This window comes from Triturus cristatus, chromosome 2_2 (genome assembly GCF_964204655.1).
Source record: "Triturus cristatus chromosome 2_2, aTriCri1.1, whole genome shotgun sequence".
Classification (NCBI taxonomy): domain Eukaryota; kingdom Metazoa; phylum Chordata; class Amphibia; order Caudata; family Salamandridae; genus Triturus; species Triturus cristatus.
Window position 1 is genome coordinate 831,288,145 of NC_140582.1, and position 24,530 is coordinate 831,312,674.

The following is a 24,530-nucleotide window of genomic DNA, read 5'->3' on the forward strand; positions in this document are numbered from 1 at the left end:
TCCATACTGTCACAAACTTGAAATCACACAAGTGTCTTTAGGGGTGTTGACATTTTGTAACATTATGTAACATACATGGTCTTTCTAGCCTTTATTAATTATAACGTGGGCACTAAGCTATTCAAACTGAGCAATTATCAATACTTATACATGCCCTAACATTGCCTAGGTCCATGTATCCCAGCATGCTAGAAGTCCTGAGAGTATAGTGAGTGAACACACTCTTTCTAACATAAATACACTACATTCTCAGCACTTCAACACTCTATGCTGGGTCAACAAAGAAGGACTACATTTCCCACCAATTCTGTAGTTCCCGGGATCAGCGTTTGCAGCTGACTTGTAAGTGAGGGCCCAGGAAGGTGACATAAGTGACTCGGCTAAACACCGCGAGTCACTACCTTCCTTGGCGCAATCCGCGCAGCCTGCCACCTGGTTACAGAGGTACATACTAAACAGCGCTGGGACCCTGACTTGAACCACTAGTTTAATTAACTGCGGTTGTAGTTTGTACACGCCTGCCTATGGCGGTCAACAACCCCTTCTTAAGTAGCGGTTAGCAAATCCACTGCAGCTTTTTCACAATGCAGTATTAGAGCTTTTAAATGGGCACTACAGACCCCCCCTCCGCTCCCTGGGGACCTATTGGCTGGGTGTACTTGGACCGTGTCTTGCATGCACGTTTCCTCAGCGTTCATATGCGATCTTTAGCAATCCACTGCTGTTATGTCATGCAGCACTAAAGCGCTGAATAGGCATTTCACCCGTCCCCCAGGCCCCCAGGAGACCTATTGGCACCTATTTGGACTTGATACTTGGCAACGCCGCATGGCGTTAGCAGTCTGTCCAAACATAAGATGGGGTTAACTGTGTTGTACTTGACAAGGTTCTTTTTCTATCTAGGGTTCATTAGTTTATACTGAGAATTAGTTGCCTTTGTTATGGGACCATGAGATCTATATCCCACACTATAGTTTTCACCAAATGAGTCTTTATGCCCTATTATTCTCGCTGCATCATTCCAGGTATCGAGAAATTGGATGTAGAATACATACCTTTTATTACCATAGTAGCTATGGCATTGTAGTCTGCCTGCAGCACCTACTCCAAGTCTTTCTACCACATTGTTTACTTCTCTCAATATGGTGACTTGAGCACGCACCATTGTTTAGCCTTGCCATCACATTAGAGGATATATGTTCCCTCATATTACATACTCTTAACCATGCTCTACAATACATTGACACGTTGGGGTACTGTATGTGGTCTGCAATGGAGTCATTAGTTTCACGTACCTAGTTGGTTCTGGGAGTAATTGATTTGGATTGGTCCTCTTAATTTTTGTAGAATCAAATGCAACCTTGAGTTGTTGTGCCAAGGTACAGTTGGGGTATGTCACCTAACATTAGCAGGTAAGCTAATACATCTCAGTTAGTAGCTGACAGCATATTCATGTATTGGTCCCCAACAAGAATTGCTAATTGTTCCAGAATTACCCTGTGACCTAGTAATTGCTGGTATGAATGTTATGATTTATCTAGTGAGGTAACTGCATACCATATTGAAATATGTTGTCTCTTTCAGGCAATACCAACCAGTGGACATCTGATTGAGTGCATTACCACTCCAACCACAGGTTTTGTATATTGACAAATTTCTTTTATTCTACACTATATTTGGTTACACACACTTGTTGTAGTATCACATGAGGTCCTGAAGAAGGCGCCACACGTTTTATGAAGAGGGTACCAGGCCAAAAAATAGCGACCTACTGTTCACTTTATGACACATTCAATTCCTTCCTATCATAGCCAGCTTTTATTCCTTGTCTAGGGACGCCCTAATAAAGTCTGTTGAGTACCCTGGAACTAGTTGTATTTCACACTGATTTTTTGTTTAGCACCCCTCACTACACGCAGCTCACTTAAGATATTTAGTATAAGTCCCTTCACCAAAGAAAATATCCCTGAGATCCGTCCTCTCAGACAGGGGGTTGTAGTCTGTATTATGACTAAGTTCATAATGCGAGGATGTTACCCTATGATGAAGCTAACTCCTGCATGTCTATAAACCTCCTCGGGCCTCTTTTGTGTGTTGATAACCTAATGGAATCCAGAAAGGTACCTACAAAGAATCTCCAGATAACTGAGGCTAGGTTCCAGACATGTGGAAATTGTATTCTTGCCCCCAAAACTGTGGCTTACCATCCATCCTGCTTAGAAGTGGATGTGAATGCAAGGGAAGATGGTGAATACTCGGTCTTCTTCACAGGTATGCAATGGTTCCTTCCTTCTAGGCATTCGAGATCTTTACTTCTCTTCTTTTTCTGTGCTCATCTTCTATGCTCCCACACACATCATTTTTTGTTCATGGGCACGTGTCCACTTGGGTTTGGTGTTGAGGAAGATCATCAATTGGTGAGATCTAGCTTCTCACTGTTATGAGCTTAGGATTCCTGCGACACATTCTACACTTCTGCTACAAACTAACAGCATTTTTTTAACAGTCTCTCCGAAGACATTGCTTCCATCATTGCCCCAAACAGCAGTATGTCACTATAAACTCTACTTCTACTATCCACCTCCTCTAAAAACCCATTAAATAAATATTAACTATACTTAACCATCTCAAATTGATAGCCCTTCAAGAAATCACAAGTCGCTGGAAAGACTCCACCCCACCCAATTTCTGAGATCGGTGGAACACAGTTTTCTCCACCCATAGAATATAAAACAAGCTGGCAGATGCTCCCCTAACCCAACTATCCAAATGTGTTATGTGCTAACAAATGAACTTTCTGATATTGACTGAGGTGGTAAGATTATCTCAAATGAACTGCTTACTTGACTGTTATGAAGTAAGAAGGTTTAGTGACCCTCTGTCTCTTCTTATTCGGGGACGATATGCAGTGTTTATGTTTACTTAATTTGAAAATCTAACAAAAATATTCACGAGAAAATTCACATGGTGTTGCATTCTTATTTATTCACTTCTGCGTTGCTCTTTTGCCAAAGCTGCATCTTGCCCTGGGTAAGTCCTCACAGGTAAGGACATAGAAGTTTAAGAGAAATTAAGAAGTAAATGTTTAAATTACTTGCCAGTTATCCCATTACTCTGATGTTCTCTTCCTCATCCCAGGCCTTAACTCTTCCCCGTGTGCGCAACTTTGTCCTTGGGCTTGAGCAGTTGAAACAATTTCAGTTCCAATTTTTCAGACCAAAATCATTGCTGTTACTTATCTGATCCTGCTAATAAGCACTGACAAACCCAAGAGTTCTGACTTTCATTAGGCATGTGTTTGGATATGATAGGATGCAACCACAGAAAACTCAGAGAGGCATTCAAAAACTGGTCTGCATTGAACCCACTGCTACCATTCAGTGACCTAGGTCATATGTCCACTCCAGCGCTGAGATGGACAGTGTAACTAGCTAGGTTAAATAATTACATTAAGGCCACTGAAGAAACAGATAGGCTATCGCTGCAGCTACAAAATGCCGGTGATGAAAATCTTAAACTGTGCCACAATCTAATGAACGGGGGGGGGGGGGGGGGGAGTAGATAAGACAACTGATATGGCAGTAGCAACCCTAGAAGCCAAATTAACCCTAAATGAACTAGGTCTCCGTAATGAGTCAAGATGCACTAGGTCAAACAATTTGAAAATAGGCGGTCAACGGGTTCTGCGGATGCTCAGGCACCTTGTTAGCATGTGCACCAAAAACAACCCAGCTAAAGAAATCATTGCACAATTGATACAAGGGTGCCAAGTCAATAGCCCTGTGCAAGTCCATTCTATGAAAAACATGGTTTTCTCTAGATGATATCCTAACCCTCGGCGGATCACATGACCTGTCAAATGTAGGACCAGAGCACATGAAATTGATGTTAGCTAAAGGAGCCATCAAGGATGAACTTAGGCCAGCACCCATCATAAAGACAGAGCCTGTGAATATCATACGAAGATGAACAGGCACCTGGACATCCTGAATGACAAGACCCAGCATAGGACGCACCATGCCATCCCTGTGGCTACTGCAGAGATGAACCACACCCAGAAGTACGATACCAGGTCAAACATATGGAAAATTAGTTAAGCTAAATCACTATGCCTGAGCCTCCTGCGGAAGGAATAGGTGGGTGCACTCCAACAAACTCTGGCAAGAGAAACAAGCCCATTCTTGCAGTTGCAACCAAACAAGATGATGCCCCTAGAAAAGATAGACATGATACCAGTCCAGCAGCAGTATGAACAGTAGAAGGATGAAGATGAAGAAATACACTAAACATTCACTCAAGAGGTGATGGATACAAGATGCTTAGTAACGTCAAATCGTCAAGTTCAAGCACTCAGACAATGGACCCTCAATGTGATGTGTTTGCAAAAGTACAGCCAACTACAACCCCTGCCGCCACTGAAGGCAATGAAAATTAGACTATTTGTATATGGAACAAGAAGCCCATCAAAGTGGAAGGCATATTTACAGCAGAAAAAGCACATAAAGTGAACACTGTCAGACAACCTAATAAGCTGGCAAACAACATATTTTTTTCTTGCTGAGAATCAAATGTTCATATATGAATATCTGTTGCAGTCAAGAAACATAGAAACTTTCTCCAAGAGGTATAAAGAACAGCACACAAAATCTCCCAGTGTCTGTCCCCAACTCCACCAACCAACTCCTCTGGAACTCGAGAACCACCACAATAGGAGACGCCCTCAACATTCTACAATCCACAAGTATCTAGAAGCATGCAATTAAAGTAAAGTAAAAACAAACCTTCACTGTAACCTCACGTGTAACAACCCAGAGCACAACTCCCTCCTTTACATACACACAAAATCACGACAGAATACAATCATTTAATATGCTTAGGGATAAAAAGTACACATTTTTGGTCTTCAGTCAGTGGCAGACAAACTTAAGCTTGCAGAACACTCAACACCAGGAACTCTGGATATATTGCCCTCACCACTTTGACCACTGAACATAGTCTTGACTTGACCAGAGGGATTGGTTTCCATTACACCTTCGTCAATTCACCAAGAGCACAAATCAGAATCAACATTCTTTTTACCATAGTCCTTGAGCTTGGCCACATATCTTTTGTTCCACCACTCTCTATTTTCCACCATAAAAGCATGCTAAGAAACCTTAACCACACGAGTAATAGAATAGAATTTTGAACTCACCCTTCCTAAAACCAATTGGTCTCAATGTTTATCAACTGTCCCACATAGAACTCAACCTCCTTCACCCTTCTCAAATCATATTTTACTTTCGACTTGTCTTGAGAATCTGGCACCCACTTGTACACTTGATCCAACTGTATCTTTTTTGTCCATGACTTGTGTTTTTTTCCAAACACCCCACCAGGAGCCAACGTACTATGATAAGACCACAATCTTTCAGGCATCACATCAATGATTTTATGATTAGAAGCTACAACTAATTGTAAGGTGTCCTTCAACATCCTACTAAATATTTCCACCATACCATTATCTTGAGGACTATATAAATCACAATTAAATTTTTCACACCAAGTGATGACAAAAACCCGCCCGTTTCATGAGACTTAAAATGTACCCTGTTATCGGTCAACAAATACTTGGGGATCGACTCTCGCCTAAAAACTGATCTTAAAAATTCTACCACTGCACTTGTGCTAGGTTCCTTCAAATATTTACACTCAACCCACTAAGAGTGGTAAACCACCAATACATTTCTGCAGCTCTCCTGTAAATTAAAAAAAAAAAAGGCCAATTAAGTCCAAACCCAATTTTTCCTGGGCAACTTAGGAAACTTAACTGGCAAGAATGGTATATTAAATGTATGAATGCACTTATGAGACAATGCACTGGTTGAACAACTTGCCACATATACATTTACTTCAGTGTATAACCCTGGCCACTAATACTCTCATAAACTCTTCTTCATACTAGTTCGACCCGCGTGTCCATGATGCACAAACCCAACCACACAAGGCCTCAATTCCACTGGAGGAACTGAAAAAGATTCCTCCTCAAAATGAATCCACTTCAATAGATAGTTCCTCCTTTTCCTTTGGAAAATGACAAAACCTCTTTATCTAGGCTATTCTCTCTAGGCCACTTACCAGCGATATACCATGTCAACTTGGATTGACAAACATCACTAATGCAAGACTGCTGCTATTCCTGTAACATAATCACATCACAACATCGATCAACCCTACCACACATTCCTCATCTTCCTTAGCTTCCTCGCTAGAAGATGACGCCAACAGACATCTAGACAAAAAATATGCCCTGGAATTCTCGACACCAAGAATATGCCTCACACTGAACTCTTATATTTTTACAACCGCCTCATTAATCTGGAACTAGACTTATTAAAACTCCTTTCCTTTCAGTTATTAGATGCACTAACGGCTTATAATCTGTGACCAAAATAAAGTCTTTTTCACACAAGTATGTAGTAAAATGGTCCATGGCCCAAACACATGCTATGACTTCTCATTCTATCGTGTCATAGTTACATTCCAAACCAGTCAAACTCCTTGCAAATGCAACTGTTATCTCCTTACCTTCTAACATTGTCAAAAAATTGCCCCCAAACCAATCCACTCAAATCCATTGTGACAACGGTAATGGAGGAACTATCTATTGAAGTGGATTCATATTGAGGAAGAGTCTTTTTCAGTTCCTGCAGTGGAATTGAGACCTTGTTTGGTTGGATTGACATATATCAGGAAGAGATAGTTTTAACTGCTGCCATTCCTTTAATCGCAATTGGTAATTCGCAATAGTAATTGACCAACTAGAGTCAACCATGACTTTAATATCTACTTCCCAAATACTAACATTACACGCAGTCACCCTTTTTCTTGCAAGAACTAATGGCTTTGATCAACAATACCATTCTGCCCATCATTGAATCAGTTTCCTGATCAATTCCTTGCTCAGAAACTAAAAACGTTTTGGACATTCTTGCAGGCTCTGGTAAAGAGTCCCACCTTTTTACATTTGAGAACTGTTTTGCCCATTGCAGGGTAGTTTGATAAGTGTGACTTAGAACCACACCTAAAGCAAACATTCAATGATTGCTCATATGCTTTAAAAGATGATTTATTGTTGTTACTAAATGTAGGACTGATTATTGGTTTTGATGTGACGACATTGACATTTTTGTACTTCGGAGATTTGTGCAAATCTCCCCAATTATTTAAACACCATAACAGATCTTTCTATAACCTGGTTATTCTCAAGGGTTTCTTGTAAAATGGGCTTTCTGCAGCAAAGTAATTTTTCTTGCGCTCTTCTGTCAAAATAATTAACGACAATTTGGTCTTTTAAATAACTGTCAAGGTTCCCATCAAATTCACACGTGGATCCTAGAACTCTTAGTGTAGTTAAAAACCTATCAACAGATTCATGTTATTGTTAACGAGTAAAAATAAATCTGTGTCATTTTACAATTATACTGGTGTCCTCTGTAAAATTAAAAATGATTTCATAGTCTGTGAACTGCCTCCTCATAAATAGTTTATTAAGCGCAGAACGAAGCGCTCCAGTGCCTAAAGTCAGCTCCTTATAGGTGTGCAGCTTTTCACTCAAACCAAATCGCGTGAAATGCACTTGTGAACTGAACTCGTGCACAGGCCATCATACGCTACAGCATGATCTCGGGATCCTTGTGCTGCACGGTTTTTCAATCCAGCTTCGGCACGTGGCTATTTGTAAATAAGGCAGGCCTGGGCGTAGTTCGCGGAGTTTTGCTACGCGGAACTCCGAAAAGTTACCAAAAAACTTTGCGAAGTTCCGCGAGTGGCAGAGTGCAGTGTGAACTGCAGTTTGTGCTGGTATTTCTGCCGCTCAGGTAGAAATTCTACTCGAGCGGCAGCTCGGGAAAAAACTCTGCTGCACATCGCGAAGCGGAGTTTTCTGCACTCCGCGTGCTCCGCGGAGTGCGAAGTGCAGAAAACTCCGCGAACGGAGCGAAGTTCACCACCCAGGCCTACAATAAGGCTCATCGGGAAGGCTATTTTAGGCAAGTGTGACATGTAAAACAGGATGATGTGTTGCACTTTTGTTGAAAGTTTAAAAGCGCCAGTAATAAAACCAAATTTCAAGTTGTCTGTTATTAGTACAGTTACCCCATAGTTTATTAGCACATGAGGATCTGCAACAATCAAATGTAGCAGAGAAGGTACTGGTGCTGTTCTTGAGGTTTCCCCGCTTGTTGTCAAGTATGGTGCGGTCAAGAAATGAAGAGACTTGAAGTAAAAGGCAGAATGCTTTTATTTCTCTAGGGGGTATAAAGAACAGCACACAACATCTCCCAGTGGCTGTGCCCAGCTCCACCAACCAACTTCTCTCAAACCACCACATAGGAGACACCGTCAACATTCTACATTCCACAAGTATCTAGAAGCATGCAATTAAATTAAAACATACCTTTACTGTAGCCTCTCCTATAACATCCAATAACAATATGCCTCCCAGCTTTGCAAATTTTGGAGGGGCCAACAGTCTATAATCTTGGTTTTAAGTATTGTTGTTTCGAAATTATTTCATCAGGTGCGGCCCGTGCAGGTAAGAGTGGCAGGGCGGGGTTGGGAGATTCTACAGACGACCATGAGCAAAAATTAAATAAATAATACATTTTCCCTTGTGGTCATCTTTCGAAATTCCCCCCCCACCCGGCCCCACCGCTCTTACCTGCATGGGCCGCTGCAGTGTATCACTGCAGCCCTGAAGCAGTTTAAGCACAAATCACACCTTGCCTGTAATCATTTGGAATTGGTCAGGACTAACAATTATTTGCATACCTCAGTTCACTAGAAAATACATGAACGGACGACAAACAACCAGTGTTTTCATGTATATTCAATTCCAAATAGAAGGCTTGAAATAATCGGTACAAGACATCAAAAACACAGAATGCTAACCTATGAAATTTAACTGATAAATATATACATAGTTTTTTTTTATATCTGAATAAATATATTAGTATATTTTAGTCTGAAGAGAAATGATTATATTATCCTCAAGAAAATCATATTGATGTTTGTTCATTGGGCATACCATTTGCATTTCTGGTTTCCCTGAGTTGCAAATAAATATAATCGCAGGGCCATGTAGGCCAGAAAAATTCTAAACTTAAACAATTACACTCAAAAGCTGCCAAACAGCTGAGGCCCACAAACTGGTTGATGTCCCGAAGCTGATTGGAGAGAATGGTATTCAGAATATGCTAAAAAATGTCAACCACCTCTTCAAGGGCCTACACCAAACCCATCAAGCTACACATCGAGACAGTAAGTTCTTCTGAGCTGAGACACCAAAAAATACAGTTCGATCTATAACCGATGGTGGAGCACAAACTATAGACACTTCAAGAACTGGAGGTGATTGAAAAAGAGTCCGGGCCCAACCCGCCGTGGGTCTTGTCGAAGCCCAAACAACCGGGAGCTGTAGTAATATGTGTCAACCTGATGCTACCCAACAAGGCCATCCTTCACGAAATACACTTGATGCTCACAACAGAAGACCTCATTTTGTAATGGTGGTTTTCCGAGCTTGTTCTCAAGGAAGGTTACCACCAAATCCCATTAGCAGAAGAAGGCTGGTACATCACAACTTCTCGACACATGCCTCTGTCAATAACAGCACCTGGGTTTCGAATTATTCCCTGTAGCAGAGGTATTTCAAACCATCATGAAACAAGCGCTGTCGGGGATCTCAAGGGTCCTCAATGTGTGTGATGATGTACTGCTTCATGCCAGAAAAATGTAAGACCACCACCAGTGGCTAAGAGCAGCCCTCCAATGTATTTCACTACAAGGCCTCACCCTTCATCAGAAGAAATGTGTTTTCCTAACACAGTGCATATACTTCTACATCTACTCCAAAGATAAAGTCAGCGTGGACCCTAAAAAGACAATAGACATCAAGGACGCCAAAGTCCCCCAAACAGCATCTCACATGAGGAGTATAACTCTGGCTGATTCAGTACCAACCTGGAAACATACACTGAGAGACTTGACAAAAAAAAGACAACTTGGTCATGGATGGAGCAACACTAACCAACCTTCGATAAGGTCAACGAAGCACTACTCAGTGAGACAGCAATGAAGGACTTCAATTGAAAACGGTGAACTAGGTTGGTGGTTCACGTCCGCAAGTTAGAATCAGATCTGTCTTGCACTGAATCATGGGGACCAGTGATGCCTTCCAGCCTAGTGTAGTCTCAGATTAATAAAGAGACTTTAGCGATCCGGTGAAGATGTGAACACTTCCACCTCTACTTTTAAGGACATGAGTTTGACGGCAATCAATAAAATCACTGTACATAGACAAGTCCAAGCTAGCACTCCCTTGAATTGAAAAATGCATGATGCAATGGTACTGATGCATGGTGGCCTACCAGTCAAAACGCAACAAGCCTGGCTGACTTTTTATCCAGGCATCCTAGGACAGCGAAGACAACAACGCTGAATGATGTCAAAGAACATATCAACCTGGTTGTAGAAACTGCTCAGGTAAGATCGCTGTCCCACCCACAAAAGCAAAAGCCACTTGAACAGATATACTGCTCCAGGCAGCCACAAGTCACCAATGGAATGATCTGCTGCGAAACAAGAGGGAAAGAGGACTGAAGGACTAAAATACTCTCTCAGCACTGTGGAAAGTCATGAACTCGCCAAGTGCCACACATGTTGGACTACTCTTGAGGGGACTGAGAATTGTAATCTCTGCCTTGCTGCAAGAACATATGAATAAGCTCCTCCACACCGGTCACTAGCCTTGTCAAAATGAAGGCATGTGTGCGAGGGAAACTGTGCTTTCTGCAAACGGATATCCTCTGGGAGAAGACCATAGCTGGATGACACTATGTCAAGCAACGTCGGGAGTGCAACTACAGGGGCTCCCTGAACTTTGTTTGCCTGCCTTTGTCTGGGGTGGGACTTCGTCACCCTGACTCCTAAGTGGTTCAGCAGGGCCAGTGAAAGCACAACGCACTTAAAAGCCCCAACTGTGTCCTGCAGTGCAGGTGTAACCACAGCAGCTCTCTGAATTTTGTCTGACTGCCTTTGTCTGGGGTGAGACTTTGTCCCCCAGATTCCTGTGTGGTTCGGGCAGGGCCGGGGAGAGCACAACGCGCTTAAAAGCTCCAACGGTGTCCCGCAGCACGGGACACGCCTGGGCATGTGTCAGGACGATGACTGGACCTGTCATCGACCGGAGGAGACTGGGTTCGGCCCCACCCTCTTTTGGCATTTGCATCTACAAGTGGTGATCTACGTTCTGAAAGTCAGCATATGTTTGCTTGGGTCTTTTATCTTTCTCATAACTTCGTCATTTCAACTTTGTTGCTCGAAAATTGTCAAGCGACTAGCATGAGCAAGCACAAACAGCCGAGGGATAAGGACTCTGTTAATAAGCCATCTTAGCCCGTGCCACGGGGGTGATTGCGAAAGAAATTGATCTTGCGGGCAGCGACTATCCCTGGATGCAGGGGAGAGCCCTAGTATTCCAGTGTTCTCCGACCAGCAAGACCCACTTGCCCACCCTGATCTTGTGGATTTGACTGCTCCCCCAAACACGGTGCCAAATGACCATGAACCCTCTATAGGGAATGAGGCATGTGGAAACCTGAATAGCAGTGACTGTGCCCCTTCTGAAAAAAAGGAAGTGCCATCTGAAACAAACTGTCAGTCGTAGACTCCCGGCTCAAAACACTAGCAACCGAGATGTGCCTGCGGACCCAGAGGATGCTCGGGTAGAACCTATCTTAGACTGGGACCTTATCCTAGACAAGTTTAAATCTGTCATTGAACAGTGTGCCGCCCTTTTTGTGGAGAAACTGCATAACCTAGCTTGAGGTTGCTGTGCTAGCTTTGCCTAAAATGTCTACTAACATGAATGTTATTTCTTCTACAGGTGTAGTTCAACCTTTACTCCCTGTTATATTGGGGGGTAGGGGTACTGGCAGATCCCATTATTCAAATACCACCTGTTTGTTCCAAAGTGTTCTACAAGCTGATACTGTTATTTCTCAGCCACCCCCTCCACCTGCCTACTAGTGACAGTGTGCCCCACTCGACTAGTGGAGGGCTATTTCAGGGGGTCTTGGCTAATCTTTCTGTGGAAGGGCCTATACAGGACCTAGGAGAGCGCCTTCAGCCTAAACATGAAAGAGATGTGCCACGTCTTAACCTACCACCGGAGTGCTGTCGCAATCTTGACAGAGGTACCCTATTCCAGCTCCAATATTGAGGAATCCACCAGCAATCTCAAAAATAAAGTTGGCCACTCTCTGTGCCATAATTCTAACTTCTTCAATGATGCTCCAGTGCACTCAGTGTGTAGAATTTCTAGTAGTGGTGCTTCACTGTTTATTACGTGTGCTTCCCTGTCGTTGCGCCGTGTCCACTGGCGCTGTGTGAACTATATATACAAGAGTGGTTTTCCCTCACCTGACACTCTTGTATGTACAATTCTATCTTCAACATTAGTGAGTATAGCTACACATTATTTGTAAAAAGGGTTGGGTGGGTCGGTCCTTCTGCTAAAAAATCTGGACGGGGATTGCATAGTTGTCAGTCAGTCAGTCATAATCACTTTATTCAGTTAATAAAAACCATAAGACTACATTACAAAAAATCTTTTAAAAACAACATTAAAACATATGCAAAGTTCATTTGGGATAAACTTATACACCATAAAAATTCAACTTGAAAAAATCCCCATCCTTTTGATGTTATAAATGAAGCATATCCAAAACTATTAAAAAAATTACTCTTATGCACAATAGACGTCCAATTTAAAAATAATTTAAAAATCATTTAATTGCAGTTATAGAAGAGCTAAAATATTTCATAACATATTGGCCCTTCTTTTCCTTTCCCTAAACGTCACAACTAAAGAACTAGCAATGTTAAAACTTTCCCATGTATTGTTCAACATCTGTAAGTATACTAACGCAGGCCTTACCTGCATAAACTCTTTATCCTTTAAAATAGGTACTAAAAAAACTTTGCAAATATGATGATAATGGTCGCAAAACATGGTGAAGTACAAGGTGTCTTGGGTAGAGAAATTATCGAAAGGGCCCAAATCTTTCAAATTTCTCCATCCATGAAGTTCAGCCAATAAAAATTCCAGGAGGTTGAATCTAAATCTGGTTAAAAGAAAGAGGTGATAAGGCTTTGTTATAACATTTAAATAGGGTTCTATCATTGGAGCGGTTTTCAAAAATAGATAGGCTTGTACCGTGGGTTTCATTAACTCTCTTGCCTCTCTTTCGGTTGCACCATGTTTAAAAAATATTTTTGACCCACAGTAAGTCCTCTTTCTCAACTTTGTTTTGAGAATCAAAAAGTTCGGGGTGCCCTAATTTCTTTGTTAAGTTCTTGACATAACCTATCCAGGAGAAGCTTCTTGCACTATCCAGGGATAAGCAATCCCGGGCGATCTCACAATTTACCAGCAATTCTGGGTTTGGCCAGATCGTTATCCAGCTCAGAAGCGGGGCCAGTCCAAACAAGTCTGAAACAAAGCCTATACCTAATTCTTGATGGGTAATGTAAGAGGGTATAGATTGCGGGACTGAGAGCAGATTTCTGAGAAACTTGTTTTCTACCAATTGTAGTTCCTCAGCCTCCTTATAACCCCATATTTCAGACCCATATTTAGAGATGGCAATACATTTTGCTATGTAGACGTTGAGCATGGCTTGGATTGGTTTTGCCAATAGCCTACGCGCAAAATCAAGAACCGCTACTGTTGATCTTACCAACGCGTTTATTTTTGCTTTCTTATGCAGTACCCATGAGCCCCTATCGTCAAACAGCAGCCCTAAGTACGAGGTACCCCTGGACCTTTACAAGACAAACATCTCCTTCTGAGCCTACTGATTAACCAAAGCCTTAAATGCTGCCACTCAGTCGAGCACTGCGGTTATTGTTCCTGTTTTCAAGAAGGGCATTAAACAGGACCCAGGTTGCTACAGACCAATGTCTTTATTAGATTCAGCTGTTAAAATAGTGTGTCGCATTATTTTAGGACGCAGTGAGGACTGGGTCCATTCAAACAACATACTTTGTTCAGCCCAATATGGTGTTAATGAGGGCAGGGGAACCATGGAGCAGTGTTTTTCATCTAAATCTATTAATGGGGAAATATGAGGTCGCTAAGAAGGGTGCTATTTATTTCGCATTCATGGACCTGAGCAGCACCTTTGACCGGGTCATTCAGAAAAAAGCTATGGAACATTCTAGCCGGTCTTGGGCTGCCTCAGCCATTGATTGACTTTTTATGTGCCCTTTATGCAGGTGTTATCATGTCAGTCAGATATGTCATCAGAGGGGAATGCACAGATTCATCTAGCTTAACGTTGGGGTTAGGCTGGGCTGTGTCCTGGTGCCTATTCTATTCCTGCAATATATTAACGGTTTAAACTCTTTTCTGGCAGGCTATGGAAAGGTCATACCCAGAGCGAAATCCACACCTTCACTCTTATATGGAGATGATGCAGAGCTACTCTCCCGTACCTCAAACGGCCTAGAGGATCTGGCTGATCTGTTTGTTAAGTTCATAGATGATTTGGACCTTGACGTTAACATCACAAAAACACACTATATTGCATGTGGGAGACAGACCTCCAAAACCAGACCCGCTGCCATCAAAGGGAAGGTCATCTCAAGGGTGTCAACTATTCCTTATCTGTGGGCTACATTTAACCACACAACAGCTGGGGATCCTGCCTCGTTAACCATTCTTCACAATTTAATTAAGCATGGGGATCGTTTTTAGGTTCACATTAACGGTGGGTAGTAAACCTATCCTTCCGTAGTTGCAAATTTATAGAATTAAACGTTTATCAGTGTTGCTATATGGCGCTGCCATTTGGGGGTATAGTAACTGCCAAAGCATCCAGCGCGAAGAAAAATTGCTTTTGCAGAAGATTGTTGGGTCTGGGCCCTAATAGTTCGGGCTTTATTACGCACGATGAACTGTACCTTGACTATGCTAAAGACTCAGCCAAAATTGCCTCTTTGTTCTTGTGGGTAGCAGCGTAGAGCGGTGAACATACCGAGCTCAATAGGGACATGATTGAAGACTGTCTTGGGTGTGAGTATGGGCACAAAATCCCATCATTAAACTACATCAGAAGTGCTGCTATATCTTTGGGATGCCCAGAACTGTTCTCTAGCCCTCAGCTGCTTAATAAAAGAGACAGGAAGCTGTTCTTAAAGTGTGCCAGAGAGAACAGAGAGACCATGGCCCTGGAGAAACCAACTCTAAGAGCCCTTTTATCTTTAAAAAACAATGTTGGACCTGAACCCCATCTCTACTTTATTAGAACCCCCAGGGAGAGATCGCTTCTTACAAAATTCTGTCTGGGTACAATCCTATTCAACTTTGGTTTTCCTCCAGGGCATTACGAGCTGAGTTCTGTGAAAATGTGTCCTTCTGATGGCAGTTCACCCCAGACCTTAGAGCACTTGGTATTATTCTGTGGGTATTACGCTCCCCCTCGAAGGAGAAAGCTGCTGCCCATTCTCAGGTCAAGTGTTTTTTTTTTTTAAATCAATTTAGACCGGCCTTTTTCTATTTAGAAATATTAAGTGATCATGCTGTGTCTTTTGCGGTTTGCTCTTTTTTAAAATGCGCCTTGTACTGGAATAAAGTGATTAATTCTTAAAATGTAACTTGGTTTTTTTTATCCTACAAGTTAAAGTGATTCTCAATGTTATGCAATGAAACCTTACCTTTATTTATTCTGCTCATCTTATCAGTATATTTTTATGACTCACTGTGTTTTAACTTGATTATTGCACTTTCACAATGTTTATTTTTTTACGATTATATACTTCAAATCTAATAAAGATTTAAATCAAGCAACCTCCCATCACCAGCAATTACTGAAGACACCCCTATATGACCGTGGTACAACATGTGTCCATTCCCGGATGGTAACACCTGTTAGTTGCCATAGAAAGATACACCAAATTCCCAGTTGCAGAAATGTGAAATCCATGTGTTTGATCAAGTGCGACCCATGATAAAGAAAATATTTGCCATGTACGGCATCCTCGTCTCAAGATGGACAATGGCCACCCTATTGCAAAGAAAAATTACCATCCACTATTGAAAAATAACTCCAATGCGACCGTAACCCAACGGGGGGTGGAGCTCTTCATGCGCACACCTAAAGCTGTCAGGATTGGAAAGGTACATGCAAACCTAGAGATCACCATCTACTGGTTTCCCAGATTCTAATAAGTCACCTCCCATTGCACTACCTGATGCGCACCAGATATGTAATGCTGGGAAGGCTGGTGGGGATGTGACACCCCAACCACCAACTACCACCAACCACCAACTCACATGGACCAGCACCAATTCCACCAAAGGCAAATATATATATAACCCGTAGGCCAGCCATAAGAAGACAACGAAAGGTTGGTGATCGGGTGTTGATCAAAGACCAGACACCAAGTTCCTGACTCCGTGTGAGTGCCACAGGGCTCGAAAAATCCCCTTGCCCGCTCGCATTTACGAGCCAGAGTTAATTAAGTCGAGCTATTTTTAGGTCCTACTCGCCCTGTCTGGCGAGTAGGAAGACAAACTGACTTTTGACCTCTGCCTCTGAAAGCAAAGCAAATGTGACAAGATAGCAAGATGTAAAGGCATGTTTATTGCTGACAAAGTGAATGAGCAATAAAAATGCCTTTACATCTTGTTAACCTGGCACATTTGCTCGGCTTTCAGATACGGAGGTCAAGTGCATTACAGTTAGGTCGAGTAGATGTTTCAAGTTACTAGACCTGCAGGTCTAGTGACATTTTAATGATTTTTCGAGCCCTGTGCCATCTGTGGCAAGTAGAAGCTTTTTAAGGAACCATCATCACAAACACAAGAGGATCAGACACAAGCAACAACAGAATATGCTTTTATCAAAGGGGCTGCCTCCTCCTTAGAAATCACCCTGCCCTCAGGAAGAACAAGACTGGGGAGACGGAAAGAAGAGGTATAGGTAGCAACCAGGCCCTTTAACGATGAGCGAGTTGGGACAACAAATATGTTGGGACAACAATTACGTTGGTCCACCCCTCTTTAACCCAAGAAACAAGTCAAGAGCTGCCAAAGCCACAAAGTAGCCCAAGAGTAGCTAAAAGAGGTGTGATCAGATGCACCTCAACCATAACTTTGTTATGGTTGGATAGAGATGCAGTTTCTCTTCTGAGACACAGTGATGTCACATACATGTTGGGGTGCTGGATGAGGCCCCCGCACAGAATAAATCCGTCCAGAACAGAACGAAACACAGTGAGTGTGTGTTCTCTGTAACATCACTGCTGGACGTTCACAACAAGCAGATCCCACTACAGGTCCCATTACACCTGCATCCAGATGGATCAAATGTTTACTCATTCTATATTAATAGAAGTGAATGCGCCACTGAAAGCACAAGCCTGGCTCTGGCTCAGCTCCGGTTGAAATCTTGAGTATGAAATAAGCTGAGCTTTCATGGGAGGGGATGTAGCTAGTGGTTACATCTGCCAATCATACAACATGGAGCAAGTTTGAAAGCCAGCTTTGGCTCAGTATCCTGTGAACACTGGCAAATCGTTCTGGGCCGAAAAAAGGAGTAAGGTAGTCAGAGTGTCTGTAGTTATGTGCTTTTATGTCTTTGGGCAAGGCTTGTGTTATGTAAAACTGTCAAAAATAAAATATGGACTATCTAATTCATGGATACTCGTAAACATTTTCCCAGGGGCCAGTGGTACGACAGAGGGCCAAACTGATGCCAGTTGGGGGGTGGTCGGTGAGTGGGGAATTTGGTGTAGGTGATGCAACACATGTACATCTACGGTCTGAATTGAATTGCACAAGGTGGAACTAGAAAATCTGGGATCACTTGACCAAATTGTATGATCTTAGACAATTGTTTTATTTTACTTTCATTATTGCATATAAGAGGGCCCTGAAATACATTACTTCAGGACGTGTACCATACAAAACATTCTCCTGTGTTTGATTTAATAAACTGTAATATTGATCATGTATACTTGCAACTCTGGTCACCCAAAGGGTGCACAAAACAACTGACTTGCCTCTTAGTTCACTATTGGCATTGTTGCCAGAGTGTGTGTGTGTGGGGGGGGGGGGGGGGGAATAGCATTAATGTGTCTAAATTCATGTTTGAAAACTATCATTTTATCCAAAAATACTTCTCAATGCACTGATATAATCTGATTTACTAAGGTGAAACAATTCTGCATGTTAATGAAATACACTTCTGAATTTTGAAGAGCCTGCTGCAAAATGTCTTTATAAACAAAGGTATTCCTAAAGTTATGCAGTGCAGGACACCCTAGTTACTTCCTCTCTTTAACAGAAATTAACCTTTAAATAAATGCTTCCCCGTTTATTTAACATATTTTTAGGTCTCGTCTGAGCCAGCGCGCATGCGCTGGCCTGCGAGACTTTTGTAAGGGGCTTCAAAAATCTGACCACACGCTCGTGCGTGTGTTTTGTTTTTGGTTACAGGCTATTGGGCTTTGTGTGCGTCTTTCTAAGAAAGACAGCACGCAATTGGGCAAAGGCGGGTGCATGTCCCGCCTTTGCTCCGCCCACGGCCTAATGCTTGCGGTTAACCGCACGGGCGCCATGTGTTTTGAATTATCGTGCCCAGACGCATGCGCAATAACTCAAAACACATGGCTCGCTGTGGCGCGTGTGCGCACCATTTGCGTGCTTGTTTTCTAATTCCTAAACGGGCCATAGTTAGTCATAACGGGCAGAGCCTGCCATGCCACCGCGGACTGGGACGGCACCAACGGCTAAGGTTCGCATTCCCTAAACCGACGGACTGCTCATGGTCAGTCACACACACTTATATCTGTTGGGGGGAAGCGGGCGTCCCTCCGCCCCAAAAGGCTGAATGAACAGATTTGAAACAAATTATATTTCTGAAACAAAACCGGATCCCCCCGCCACCCTCCCTCGAGTTCCCACAGATGCCGGGCCGCTCACAGTTTACACAGATGCTGAGACACGCAGAGGGATTATTCTTCAAAAGCGGACCTCCAAAACCACCTTTCTTGCACCGTGGGGTCACACGAACAATGTACAGAAAGGGCCATGCCTGGGCAGATCCTACTGCAAACTTCTCTTTCTATCCTTTCAAACTAAATATCGAGCATTTTAAGTAGGCTGGGTCCTGCCGGTGCTCAGCTCAGCACCGGCAAATGTAATTAAGGTTGTGGCTAAAAAACACGCTAGCTAAAAATCTGTGTTTAGCATAGTGTGCCGCCCGACTTGTATTTTGCTGTTTTTGTCAATTCATCCAGATATATGAAACAAGTAACATCATAATTAAAACAAGTCAGGACTATTGGCATTGTCAATGGTTTTTAGTTGCATAAGATAATTAAGCAGCAACTATGACTGGTATATAATAATATTGAAAAAGCTTCCACTTAAAGCTCTGGTAACACCAAGACAATGTTTCTGCGCCTGAATTTCAAAAAGAGAAGGGAAATCATGAGAGATAAGGTCTCTCTTTAAAGAATTTCCCTTCACCTACAACACTCACCTGGCATGACGTCATGCCGTAACTTCTCCACGAGTGAGAAGTGAGCAGGGTGAGCAGCGCACATCGATGTGCCTGCTGTCGCTGCAGTCCGGAAAAAAACGGACCGCCTTTGCCAGGGCACAAAACGATGACCGATAGACACCCGTTTCGAGGCCTCCTTGAAACAAGCATTGGCATAGCGAATAGGTCTCTCCTTTGGGACCTTATAAGTGTTTAACCATGCAACAGTTGATGTTGTTGCACCAAGGATATTGTGCTGGATAACTAAACACTTATAAGGTCCCAAAGGCAAGACCTATTGGCTGTGCCAATGCTTGTTAATATTAGTGCTATCTCGAGTACACAGCAACCCAGTGCTGCTGTTGAACAGTGGGCCTCACATAAAGGTCAACTTTGACTATCACGGTTCTAATCTCGTTCTTGAAGAATTAGGGACAAAGCATAGACCTTTGATGTAATAAAGCGATAACCATCTAGAGCTGTGGTACTCATAGTAAGGCCCGCGGGCCGCCTGCGGCCCGGCACGCCTTCCTTGGCGGCCCGCGGACCTTTCGGGTACTGTACCCATGGCCCCCCCGAGAGAGTGATGAGAGAGAGTGGAGAGAGAGCAAGTGGAGAAAAAGAGAGTGGAGGGACAGAAAGTGAAGAGAGAGAGAGAGGAAGTGGAGAGAGAGAGAGAGGGAGAGAGAGAGAGAGAGAGAGAGAGAGAGAGAGAGAGTGGAGAGGGAGACAGAGATGGGGGGAGAGGGAGAGAGAGTGGAGAGGGAGAGAGAGTGGAGAGGGAGAGAGAGTGGAGAGGGAGAGAGAGTGGAGAGGGAGAGAGAGTGGAGAGGGAGAGAGAGTGGAGAGGGAGAGAGAGTGGAGAGGGAGAGAGAGTGGAGAGGGAGAGAGAGTGGAGAGGGAGAAAATGGAGAGCTAGAGAGTGGAGAGACAGTGGAGAGGGAGAGATAGACAGTGTAGAGAGAGTGGAAAGAGAGTAGAGAGAGACTGACTGACTGAGATACTGACTAGGAGACTGACTGACCGAGAGAGACTGACTGGCAGAGGGAGGGACTGACTGACTCAGAGAGAGACTGACTTACAGAGAGACTGCCACAGAGAGAGACTGACTGAGCGAGAGAGAGACTAACTGACAGAGAGAGAGTGACTGACAAAGTGACTGACAGAGAGAGACTGACAGAGAGAGAGAGACTGACAGAGTAACTGGATGACAGAGTAGCTGACAGAAGGAGAGAGACTGACAGAGAGACTAACTGACACATAGAGAGAGACTGGCAGACAGAGAGACTGACAGAGACAGACTGACTATGACTGACTGACAGAGAGAGAGAGACTGACTGGCTGATTGAGAGACTGACTAACAGAGAGAAAGAGACTGACCAACAGAGAGAGAGCGAAGGAGAGAGACTGGCACAGAGAGAGACAGTCACAGAGAGACTGACTGACAGAGAGAGATACTGACAGAGAGAGAGACTAATTGACAGAGAGAGACTAACTGACAGAGAGAGACTAACTGACTGAGGGAGACTAACTGACTGAGGGAGACTGACCGAGAGAGAGAGACTGACACACAGAGAGAGAGACTAAGAGACAGACTAAGACTGACTGACAGAGAGATTGACTGACAGAGAGAGGGAGACTGACTGACAGAGGGAGACTGACTGACAGAGGGAGACTGACTGACAGAGAGAGACTGACTGACAGAGAGAGACTGACTGACAGAGAGAGACTGACTGACAGAGAGAGACTGACTGACAGAGAGAGACTGACTGATTGAGAGACTGACTCACAGAGAGAGACTGACTGGCAGAGAGAGACACTGGCTGACAGAGACTGACTGACTGACAGACAGAGAGAGAGAGAGAGACTGACTGACTCACAGACAGAGAGAGAGAGAGAGAGAGAGAGAGACTGACTGGGAGAGAGAGGCTGACAGACTGAGACTGTGATGGAATTGGAGTGAAAGTGTGTATGAAGCTATGCAATGCCTCTTAAGATTGCTATTGTCTGCTAATAAAAATGTATTATCAAAACGTGTTCTTTGTAGTTACATCAGCTTTTGAAATACAGCATTGTCTAATGTTTTGAAACAGGTTTGATTTTTTTTTTCTTTCTCTAGCACTGCCCCCACTGACCCCACCTCTACCGGTGCAGCCCTTGGCCACAAACCACATTGTAATTTTGGCCCCCGACATAAAGTTTGGGAGTACCCATGATCTAGAGGCTTAATTGCCAGTGTAAAACTGGAAAATCAAAGTGATACCCATTTAGAGGCTGGATTGAGCAGAGTGAAACTGGAAAATGTTGGTTCAATCCAGACTTCACTGCTCACTGTGTGTGATCTTAGGCAAATTCTTTATTTCACCAAGCTACCGTTTTTGTTCATTAACAAATATAAGAACACCTTCAAATGCATGAGTTCAGGATATGCGCCCTTTAACAACCTCTCAAGTTAGATTTAATAGCCTATAATGTTGCTCCATCTTGGAGAAGAATGTAGTCCAAATATAAGTGATACACGACAACTAACTTGCCTCTTAGTTCATTAAAAGCATTGTGCAACAGGAATGTTTCCTAGTGCAGGTTTAAAACTGAATTCTACAAATGGAAAGGAGTGCTCCTTTTGATTTGTAGAATTCATTTTTGAGGATTGGGTCTTTGGCGGCAGGACCTGGGAGAGTGAAGCGTCATTTATATAGGACTTCGTGATTTGCAAAATAAGACTTTGAAGTGCTCACCAGTGTGCTTGGTTGTTGTGCACCCATTGCCCACAGGTAAGAGACGCAGGTTTAAAACTCTCAACTCAAATAAATACTTCTTAAAGCAGAAAAATAATCTGCTGTAGTAAGATGAAGCACTCCAACATGTAAAGAAATAGGGGGCATATTAACAAGCCAGGCGATAAAATTATCGCCGCTTTAGCGGCAGAAAACTGCCGCTAAAACGGCGATAATGGGCTTGATAATATGCTCTATGGAATTCCAATTGAAGCCCATGTTAGATGTCCTACACATCTAACATGGGTTTCAATTGGAATTCCATAGAGCATATTATCAAGCCCATTATCGCCGTTTTAGCGGCAGTTTTCTGCCGCTAAAGCGGCGATAATTTTATCGCCTGGCTTGTTAATATGCCCCTAGATGTTTTTGAATCATACTCTAACATTATGTTTGCTGCATTATTTACTCAAGGTTCGACTCGAGCAGGAGCTATTAGAACTAGAGCTCGGCTCTCCCTGTTAATTTGTTAGCTCCTAGGTAGTCTCAAAGTACCCATTTACTTTCACTTCTAGAACTCAGACTACCTGGGTGTCAAAACAAAAAAGCTTTTCTTTTACTGCAAAGCTGTCACGATTTCCCTACTCCTATGAATTTTAATTGTGAATTTTCTATGCCTATTTACTATCCCTGACAGTGCGTTGAAGCGCATTCTGGCAAATAACACGCTATTCCGGAATCCAAGATTGGAGTTAACAGTTAGCAAATTAGTAATGTTTCATTTTTTCCCCCATGTGGATAAGTTGTGTTAGGTTTGTGCTCTTGATTTCTGAACATCCACTCTAGCTTTTTTTCTTGCCATTTAGCAATAATCAGACTTTCAACTACCGGAATGCCAAGAAAAACGTTGGACTAGGTGAGCTATTAATGAACACGTGGGCCTTGAACACTTCTGAACCCTATTCATGCAGAGCCTTAGATTCCAAAACTTGGATTTACAATTTCAGAATTCACCCAATACAATGCATCCTCCAACACTACAGTGGAAGAACACGGAAACAGCTTGTTGGAAAAAACGCTAAGCAAGTTGGGCTCCCAGTTCTCAGTGAGATTTCACAGCATGGACTTACCTCCCGCCCCCGTTTTCAACTTCTAACCCGAAATACTTCAAATTCTGCAGGCAAAGACAACCACATAGCACTATGCGCAAAATAAAAACATACTGACTGGCAGCAATGCGAGAATTAGCAATACGGAAGCAAGGTGTACCACCCCCAAAATTTGCTATTGGCTAGAAAATAGATAGTACCGCCTCGGAACAGACTTCAGTCGCCCGGAAGTGTTTGTTAATTGCTTGACTGTCTTGCAATACACGTATCTTTCTTGTTGAGGATTGGATATTTGATACTTTTAACACTGTCAGAATATGTGGTATTTTTGGGGTTCCTTATACATATTTGCGGCCCTCAGTCTCAGCGCCTGCTCAATAAAGTTATATAATATTTGGTTATAATGTAGGCTCTCATTGTGAGCAGCGTCTATCTATGGCTTGACCCCTGCGTCGACGTAAAAACGTTGCAGGAAGGTGCACGCTTACGCTTTAACTCACGTGACGTCTATAAATTGTACAGACGCGAGCCGGGCAGATCATTGGAAAGTCGTGATTGTTATTTCTGTGTACGTTATTTTGATGTTTAAATCGGGAGGTTAACTGAAAAGCTTGTTTTTAGAAATATGTAATTGTCGCTCCTGAGTCTACGGTCGATTTGTGTTAAGGCAAATTCATACTTTACTATTTTATTTGTAAACTCCTGTTTTGCTGTGTCGAGCACACACCATAACTTTCAAACCTGAATTGTCTGTTTTTTAAATAACATTTTATTTAGTTATTTTTCAATATGCAGGGGTCGCAGCCCCACCATGGCCAGAGAGATGTACGTTTAGCTTGTGACAATAGCCATCTTTCTAATAAATAGCAACACCCACCGAACACGTAGGTGACACTGAATTGCGTGTTTTGACGGATTACAATAGAGAGCTGTAGGGAGTAAAAGGGGACTTAATCTCTCTTTCGGAAACTTAGTTTTTTGTTTTGCGCATACTTTTTCTGCTGGTGTGAACTTCAAATTATCTTGGAGGGTTTAGTTGAGAGCCTATAGTTGTGTGCATGACAAGAATCCGCTATCTCTACTTCGCGAGTGGTGGTTCCACGTTGGTGCTA

The 24,530-nt window shown here is 42.9% G+C and overlaps 1 protein-coding gene across 2 annotated transcripts in view; it reads right to left on the reverse strand.

Annotated features, from left to right (window-relative positions):
* GNPDA2 (glucosamine-6-phosphate deaminase 2) overlaps positions 1–23,592 on the reverse strand; it is a 143,346-nt gene extending 119,754 nt beyond the window's left edge. The window contains exon 1 of one of the 2 annotated variants that reach the window (XR_014978189.1): positions 23,440–23,575. The gene's annotated coding sequence lies outside the window, so the exon portion shown is untranslated. Of the gene's footprint in view, positions 1–23,439 lie in introns of both variants that reach the window. The other variant, XM_085642163.1, reaches the window with a different exon arrangement.
* Positions 23,593–24,530: the final 938 nt, after the last annotated feature.